Below are 8,598 nucleotides of genomic sequence, written 5' to 3' on the forward strand. Positions count from 1 at the left end.
AAAGATTGAGTTGGGGTTAGATTGCGTACCTTACTTACCTGGTCTGGTGACGCTCCCCCTTCACTGCTGCTTTCTTCTTCTGATGTTCCTCCCCCTTCATCGATGCTCATCTCTGAGTTGGACGTTTCTTCTTTCTGATGGTTGGCCATCAGTGCAAGTCCCGAGAATTCTTCAACTTCCGATTCGGAGGATGACGAATCTGACCAAGTAGCCTTCAGATTCTTGTGCTCGGAGGGTTCTGGTTTCTTGTATTTTGGCTTTGCCCTTTCTTTCTCCTTTCTCTTTAGCTTTGGACAGTCATCTTTGATGTGTCCCTCTTCATTGCAGTTGTAGCAGCGAACCGTCCTCTTCTTTCGATGATGCCTCTACGATTTAAATTTATTAGTACTAAAAAACTTATTGAAGCGTCTTACCAGTAGTGCTGCTTCGGATTCATCGACTGAGGCTTCAGAGTCAGAACTGTTCATCTTTGCCTTTAAGGCAATGTTCTGACTTGTCTTCTCTGCTCCATTGGGTTCTGAAACTCGAGATTCGTGAAGTTCAAAAGTTGAAAATAATTGTTCTAACGTACTTACCTCGAGGTCCTTAGAGATGTAGTACGCATCTACTAAGGAGGCCCACTCTGGAGTTCTCGGGAAGGCATTGAGCGCGTATCAGATGGAATCCCGGTTGGTTACCTCTTCTCCAAGGTTCGTTAGTTGCGTTATTAGCTCCTTGATTCTCGCTTGGAGTTGCGCTACCTTCTCGCCTTGGTTCATCCGGAGGTTCGTTAACTGGTTCCGGAGGATGTCGCGCTTCGCTTCGGAAGTACCTTCGTGTAGCTCCAGGAATTTTTCCCAGATCTTTCGCTGAGTCGTAGCTCCGATCCGATTTACTTCTTGTGGTGGCAGCACACTAAGCGGTGGAACTCCGCCTTTCCGTTGGCGACGAAATCGGCTTGCTCCTTCTTGCTCCATGTGTTTTCTTCTTTGTCTTTCGGCTTGCAAAACCATATTTCATTGTAATAAGAATATCAAAATCGATTTTAAAAATACCTTCATTTTCTGCTCCAGTGGCGAAGTCTCCGTCGAACTTGGGATGGATGTTCGCTCCGACCATCGTCTTGATCGTAGTGCTTGGGTTGGCGGTTAGTCCTTCGAGGCGATCGGGCTCGATACCACTTGTTGTGCAATGAGGCGGCAAGAGGGGGGTGAATTGCTGAAAACAAAAAGTAATTATACCCTCCTCGTACTTTCAACTCAGTTAGTGCAATAGTTAACAAAATAATAAAACAGTAAAAGAAAGACACGGAAGAATTAACCTGGTTACAACCAAGGAGGTTGTTAATCCAGGGCAGTAGAAGCGCACTAAAAGAAACTCTCCTTTGCTGAAGGCGGAGAAGCCTTTTACACTTTCAAAAGCTCAGAACTATTGCTAGGAAACACTACAGATTGAATGCTTGAGTTGTTATTGAATTCCTAGCTCCAGGGGCCTTTTTATAGCTCCTGGAAAGTCTATCCCGAGGGTCCAAGGCGCCTCCAACAAGGTTTAAGGCGCCTCCAGCTCGGTCAGCAGATAAAACTTTATCCGTAGCGCAAACGGTCAAAACAGACTGTTGAAGGCACCTTGAACAAGCTTGAAGGCGCCTTCAAGCTTGTTTAAGGCGCCTTCAAGCTTGTTTAAGGCGCCTTCAAGCTACAGTAACTTCTGCTACAGTATTTTCCTTTGCTTCCGAAGCTCCATTCTTTTGGGTGATTGCGACCAACCGGAATAGGGCTCACCCGAACCCAATTCCCGACCTTCTCCTTGAGCAGCCTTCCGTCCCGGCTTAATGTCCCTCGAACGTCGCACACGCTCTTCACGCCCACCGGAGTACTCTTCCGCAGCTCTCTCGTCCTTCGGACGCACCGAGCCCGTCAGCTCCCTTCCCGTGTCGTCCTTTTCGCTAGCTGCGTCTTCCGCTCGACTTCCTGTGTTCCTAAGCTCCTGCACACTCAGACACAGGGATCAAACACAGCAGGACCTAACTAACTTGGTTGATCACATCAAAACTACCACGGGGTCCAACATAGCCTTCAGCAGTTAGGACAATGTCTAGGTTTCTTTTCCAATCTATGTAATTTGGACCAGTAAGTTTGTTCTCTTTCAGTATAATGCCCAATGGGTTGAAAGTCATTCTAAGAATCACAAAATAAACTTTGGTCAAGACTCTAAATTTAGAATAATATTGATTCCTCTAACAATACTATTTAAATTTACCAACACCTCAAAACATCGTGAATTTTGCATGCCACATTAGTGTGGATATATACAAATTCAACATTTGTAAGAGGAGGGTCTTATCCATTAATTTTATTATCTTTTCATCCTAACTTTATGACAAATAAAATTAATAGTTGGTATTCCTTTGGTCACACAAATAATAGCAGTGACTCCATTGGGGAGGATACTATTAAATTTGCCTAAGTGTATACCATTACTTGATACTTTGTCCATTAAATAGGATTGTGCCCCTTCAGTTGGAGAAGATCACACACTCCTAAATAATTTCCAATAACCATCCATAAAGGAAGTTTGATCTAGTGATCCGCAAACAAACTCATCCATTGTGGAGGGAGGCACTCAGAGCCAACACACAAGTTTGTTGCATCACTTACAAACCAGTAATGGAGACCGTGGAATTTATTTACTAATCTCTCTCCCACTTAGTTATTTAAGGTAAGGAATTTTAACTATGCAAGAACACATCACAACAAATAAAGCAACAAATATGGAAAAATAATTTTCCAACTATTATGGTCTTTTCCATCACTGTCCTCCGTGTGCTACCAACCCTAGCTGGTGCCATCTTTAGCCACCGCAATCGGGTCTACTCGTCGCATCTATCTTGCTTATTTTTCCGCTGTGCCTCTGGTCTACAAATAGTACCATGCCTCGCAAGGATACGATCCGCGACAAAAATAGAATTTTACATATATCGTTCTTATATTCCACAAAGGAATGTACATGTATTCTAGATTGAAACAGAAATGTAAAATCCTAAAACTAATACAGCTCCTACTATATTTAATATATACAATCATGCACAAACAAAAATGCCTTGACATGTCCAAGGGTCCAATCACACACAATATCTATAAGCCACGATAGTTGGAGCCTGCAACCACAGAGTTAACATATCCTACTATTATCCTGCCTAAATTATGTATGAGATGTGCATAATTAAACTAAAAACCAAACACAGAGAGGCAAACCCTAGCTCTGATACCAATTGTTGGTTGATATTCAAAATATCGTATCGGTTCCCCTGTACAAAAATTTTGTACAAGTCCTAAACCATTCCTAACAACCTATTGTGTTCTTTAGGAATTAAATTTGGAATCACAAATGAAACTTAACATTATTGATTCCAAATTCAACTTATCTGTTCTTAGAGGTTTAGACTTAGATCACAAACGATGCTTAACATTATTGATCCAAATCCACCCATGTTACAAATTTAATTAAATATTAATTTCAGAGATCGGCTTCTAGGTTAAACACGGCGAGGCACTAGGCCTTCTTGGGTAAGGGAGCATCCACCACTTCCTAGACAAAGCCTTTCAATAAAATTCAATATTTAATTTCCTTATAGTAACCCTAGGTTTAACCAAAAACAACAATCGAATCACAAGTTCAAAAAAATGAAAGAAACACAAACTCGAATCATAAATTCAAAACCTATAATCATATGCCTCTTGTGTTTGGTATTTCAAAATCTATACAAAGAAAACTAGTATGATGCGGAATAGAATTACTAATTATACCTTTCTTTGTAAGCAATAGCCTCTTGATCTTCTATCGTATTCCTCTTCTTATCTCGGACGTTGTGTGGGCAACGATCTACCGAGATGAGAACCACCAAGACACCTTCCTTCTTGTAAGTTTCGGCCACCAACCTTCAACAGCGGCAGAATCGAGATAAAATCTTGGGTTGGAGTCGCCTTGGAGCTTAATGGAGGCACCTTGAACACCCTTTATAAGGATGTCTTGAGGCAGCAATAAAGGCATAACCTTCTAATCCATCCTTGTGCAACGAGCTGCTAACGAGACGTTCTGACAAAGCCACAACTTGACACCAACGACCCGAAGCTCAGAATCTTCAGTTTCCTATTGTCGTTGGTATAATTTAGTTATTTCTTTTTAATTATTGTACTTCATCTTGTAAAAACTTTAACAAAATTATAGTTGTTGCCCAACGTAAATGCTCAACTAGCGTGGGTCATGGAGTAGGAGTCGCCACAGGCTCCGAACCAAGTAAACAACCTGTGTTAGCGAGTTGTGTTTTCTTTTATTCATTTCCGCTGTGTTATCTCAATTATGTTTTAAATTGAATGAAATAGCCACGAGCACTATTCACCCCCTCCTCTAGCGCTTCTCGATCCAACAACTTCAACCCATCCAAGCCTTATCTTAGCCGGCCCTTGCTTGGGTTGGTCGACCACCTTGGGATGGGTAAGAAGGTGGGTTTAGGTGGGTATAAGACTTTATAACTAAGAGGCTATGATAGGGACCGAGAGGAGGAAATGGTTTTGGTCTCTCGATGAACTTGAGCTTCCCATGTTCACCTCGAACACCAAACTCGAGTTCATCAATAATAACTCATACCACTAAAGAGTTATTATTGAACTACCGCACAAATCTCATATTACTATATGGGATCGTCATCACGCTTCGCTTAAGTCTCGGATCGGGTCAAAGGTCGCGGGTTCGAACCTCGGCCGAACTTCTTTATTTTTGAAACTTCTTTCTTTTGGTAAAAATACCAAACGAATTCCAAAAATTACATAAAAATACACTAAAAATTCCTAAAATCTCTAGAATATTTCTAAAGAATTTCTAATTATTTTTAAGCACTATTAAGACTTGTAATGAGGAAATTTGGGTTGTTACAGTAAGCGCTTTAATTTCTAGTATTAACATAGATAATCTAGAAAATCTAGTTTCTTATTTATTAAAGAAATTGGCTAAATCCAATGTCTAGGTTAAGTCACTCTAAAAGGAGGTAACAACCCTTAAGGAAGTGACTAACTCGAGTCTTTTGACTGAGCCAGTTCAAATTGGAAATTCAACCCAAGTCCAACAACTTGAGGAAGAAAATTCCATTTTGAAAACTCAAATTAAAGAACTTAAGAACACGCTTGAACAGTTCACGTTGGGTTTCAAGAATCTTAATCTGATTCTTGGAAAACAAAAAGTCATTTACGACAAATCTAGACTTGGATTTAAGGCCAAACATGAGTGTGTTAATCTCCCTATGTTTAAGATATCGAATGCCCACTAATTAAATGAGTTACTGACAACTCACTTAATTAATATCTAGCTCCAAGAGTAGTACCACTCAAACTTATTGTCATTTCAGACTAAGTCCACTTGCAGGGTTTAAATGACAATCCTTATGAGCTCCTCTTGGGGACATTATCAACCTAGATTACTAGGACACAGTTTCCTTCTATAATCAACAACACACACTATAAATAACACTACAAGAAAAAAGCCTTACAACAACGGTTTTTCACCGTTGTCGTAGCCCCTTTCGGACTATTGTTAAAGGCTGTGTTGTTAAAGGGGGTGCTCAAAGACAACACTTTTTAACCGTTATCTTTGAAGACAAAGACAACAGTTTTACAACGATAAAAACCCGTTGTCTTTTTATTCAACGACAACAGTTTTTCACCGTTGTCTTTGAGCGTATTCCTTTAATAATATGCTCTTCAACAACAGTCTTGAACTGTCTACGACAACGGTTAAAAACCGTTGTCTTTTTAGCCATCAATGTTATTTAACATCAGTTTGACAATGATTTTTCACTGTTGTCTTTTAACGCCATTGACAACAGTTTCACATATTTAAATTGATGTCTTTGGGTACAATATACAACATTTTGACAATAAATAAAAAACTGAATCTTTTCCATCATTTTATAACCATTATTTTATTTAAATAATATATCTACAAAATATCATTGATAAAAAACCTACAATCCAAACATCATCATCCAGTGCAAATTTCATTAATGTACCAAACATCATCATCCAAACATCATTAAAGTACCAAACATCAACATCCAAACATCACAAAAGTTTACAAAACTAAATAGTACCCATAACAATATATCACACATATATATGAAGTCCAAAATATCTTGTTTTGTTGGATCAAATCTTCTCTACCTGTGCATCTTCTAAACACCCTATGCATCTTCTAAACACCATATCGAGAACTGCAGCCTTTTCTACATTCTCCTCCCTCCTAGCTTTTCTTTTCTTCTCTTTTCTAGGTATGGTCATTATCTTTTCCCTGAGGTAAATAGCATATGATTGCAAGTTAAGTCATTTACCAGGAGTAAATGGCATAAAGATGATGATGGCAAAGATGTTGTACACAATTGAATATGATAACAATACTTCTTTCTAGGCACAAACTAAAATTACTGCATACCTCAATTTCAGTTCAAGTTATCTACAAAATATCATTGATCAAGAACCTACAATCCAAACATCATTAAAGTACCAAACATCAACATCCAAACATCGAAGTTTACAAAACTAAATAGTACCCATAACAATATATCACACATATATATGCCAAAGTATCTTGTTTTGTTGGATCAAATCTTCTCTACTTGTGCATCTTCTAAACACCCTTTTACTTCATGTAAAAATAAAAATCATATGATTTTAATCCAATTCAACAACAACAAGTCTAGCTAGTCTCCAGTAATATAGAGCTTTAGAGTTTGCAAAGTATATAACAAAAACTGGCTAACAAGGTTTGTTATTTTTTTCATTGTGATATACTCTAAATTAAAAGAAACATTAAAAATCTACTTGGCATAACATTTTAAGTAGCTGTCCCCACAATTCTATTTGTTGGCAGTCAGTACCTTATGGCGACCACTTGTTGCAATGAACTTTGTAAATAAAGCAATGTTTACTCCTAAGCAACATCGTGGATTACAATACATGACATTAAGTTATTGTAATATCAACACAAATTAGTATTAGATTGTTGACCTCACTTGCCATTAGGAATATATATAGACATGGTACTTTACTGCACCACATAGAAACATCAAAGGTTGACACAAAAAAAGGTACACATAAGGTAAAAAATATGCCTGAAAGAAAATACAAGATTCTTACTGCACCAATATTTGCTAAAATCTAAATGAATCCATATATATATTATTTTTCCAGGCAATGAATAGAGGAACCAACACGTAGATAAAGTATCAATTAATACTGAATGTTGTTGAAAGCCAAGTACATACCTCTCCTCTTCCAAGCACTGATGAATTGCATGAGCACAGCGAAGGCTTCCAGAATAAACCTAAATCATGAGTTCCAAAAAGAAGATATCATGTTTCTATACCTAGCATACATCATTTGTATAATTTCTTGTAGTATTAAAAGAAGTAATTAAGAAACCAAACTTATCATGTGTGCTCCTTTAATCAATGGAAAATATTTTGAATTGCAAAAACTTACTTGTATGAGCGAAGGCTTTGATTTCCCGACAATAGAAATGAACTTTGGTCATATCACTCAGCATACCTAATTGCAATCATAAAAGTTGCTAATCAATTCTTCTACATATCATATCACTCAGCATACCTAACTGCAATCATAAAAGTTGCTAATCAATTCTTCTACATAAAGGCTTACACACCTCATATGCACATGCTGACATTTTTGCATCAGTAGAACAATGAACATACCAAGTGAAGATGAATTAATAATTGGGAGTTGGATCTATGAGAAATGGATGAATTATTACTGACATGCTAAAGCCAAAGACGGGATACTTGTCAACAACATATCATTCTATATTGAGTAAAAAAAACATACCATACTAGTAACTAAAACTTGAAATTCTCCAACAAGAAAGGATTCAGAGTGTTCATCAATGCCAAAAAGGTCATAATCTCTCTTCCATAAAGCATTTGTCAAAAGTTCAAATGCATAACGAATCTATAAAAGGAAAATATACATAACCATGATAGCAAGGTACTAGACGGATTAAAGAACATGATAACACCTTCCATCCATGCATGTGTTGATACATGACTTTCAAAAATCCAATTATGAAACATTTCGCTGTTTAGAAATTGAATAGCTGAGAAGCAAAATAACATTGTATTTGAATCTTAACACACACCAACAATCTCATCTGTGGATTTAATGTAGAATCAGATTAGGCTGGGATATAAGGATAACAATAGTGTAGGTTAAGTAAGAAGAACTATTAGCCACTTCCCTATCTTGTGCTATATATATATATATATATAATAGTCTAAATGAGGCAAAAATTGTAAATACATTATATTTCACTAAATCTATAACAATGAGTAGCACAAACCAAGATGAAGCCAAGTGAGGCATAAAATTCTTCTCATTCACATTCCACATCATTTGTGGATGATGTTTGCCATCCCTATGAATGGAATGAAAGGCTTTATGGAAGAAAAGTCATATATCAGCCATCAAAGTGAGGAGAAAAAATCTCAAAAGAATAACCAATGAATTCTAAAAATGAATCTAGCTGTATTTTAAAGATATTGAAAGTTTATTTGGATAG

General features: G+C 37.5%; 1 long non-coding RNA gene across 1 annotated transcript; it reads right to left on the minus strand.

Moving 5' to 3' along the window:
* Positions 1 to 6,263: 6,263 nt before the first annotated feature.
* Positions 6,264 to 7,671, minus strand: LOC121982860. The gene is made up of 3 exons (XR_006112303.1): positions 7,509 to 7,671; positions 7,292 to 7,350; positions 6,264 to 6,318 (listed from the first exon to the last, which is right to left on the minus strand). It is a non-coding gene; the product is annotated as an uncharacterized LOC121982860 (long non-coding RNA).
* Between the last annotated feature and the right edge of the window lie 927 nt (positions 7,672 to 8,598).

Source organism: Zingiber officinale, chromosome 5A, assembly GCF_018446385.1.
Source record: "Zingiber officinale cultivar Zhangliang chromosome 5A, Zo_v1.1, whole genome shotgun sequence".
NCBI lineage: Eukaryota > Viridiplantae > Streptophyta > Magnoliopsida > Zingiberales > Zingiberaceae > Zingiber > Zingiber officinale.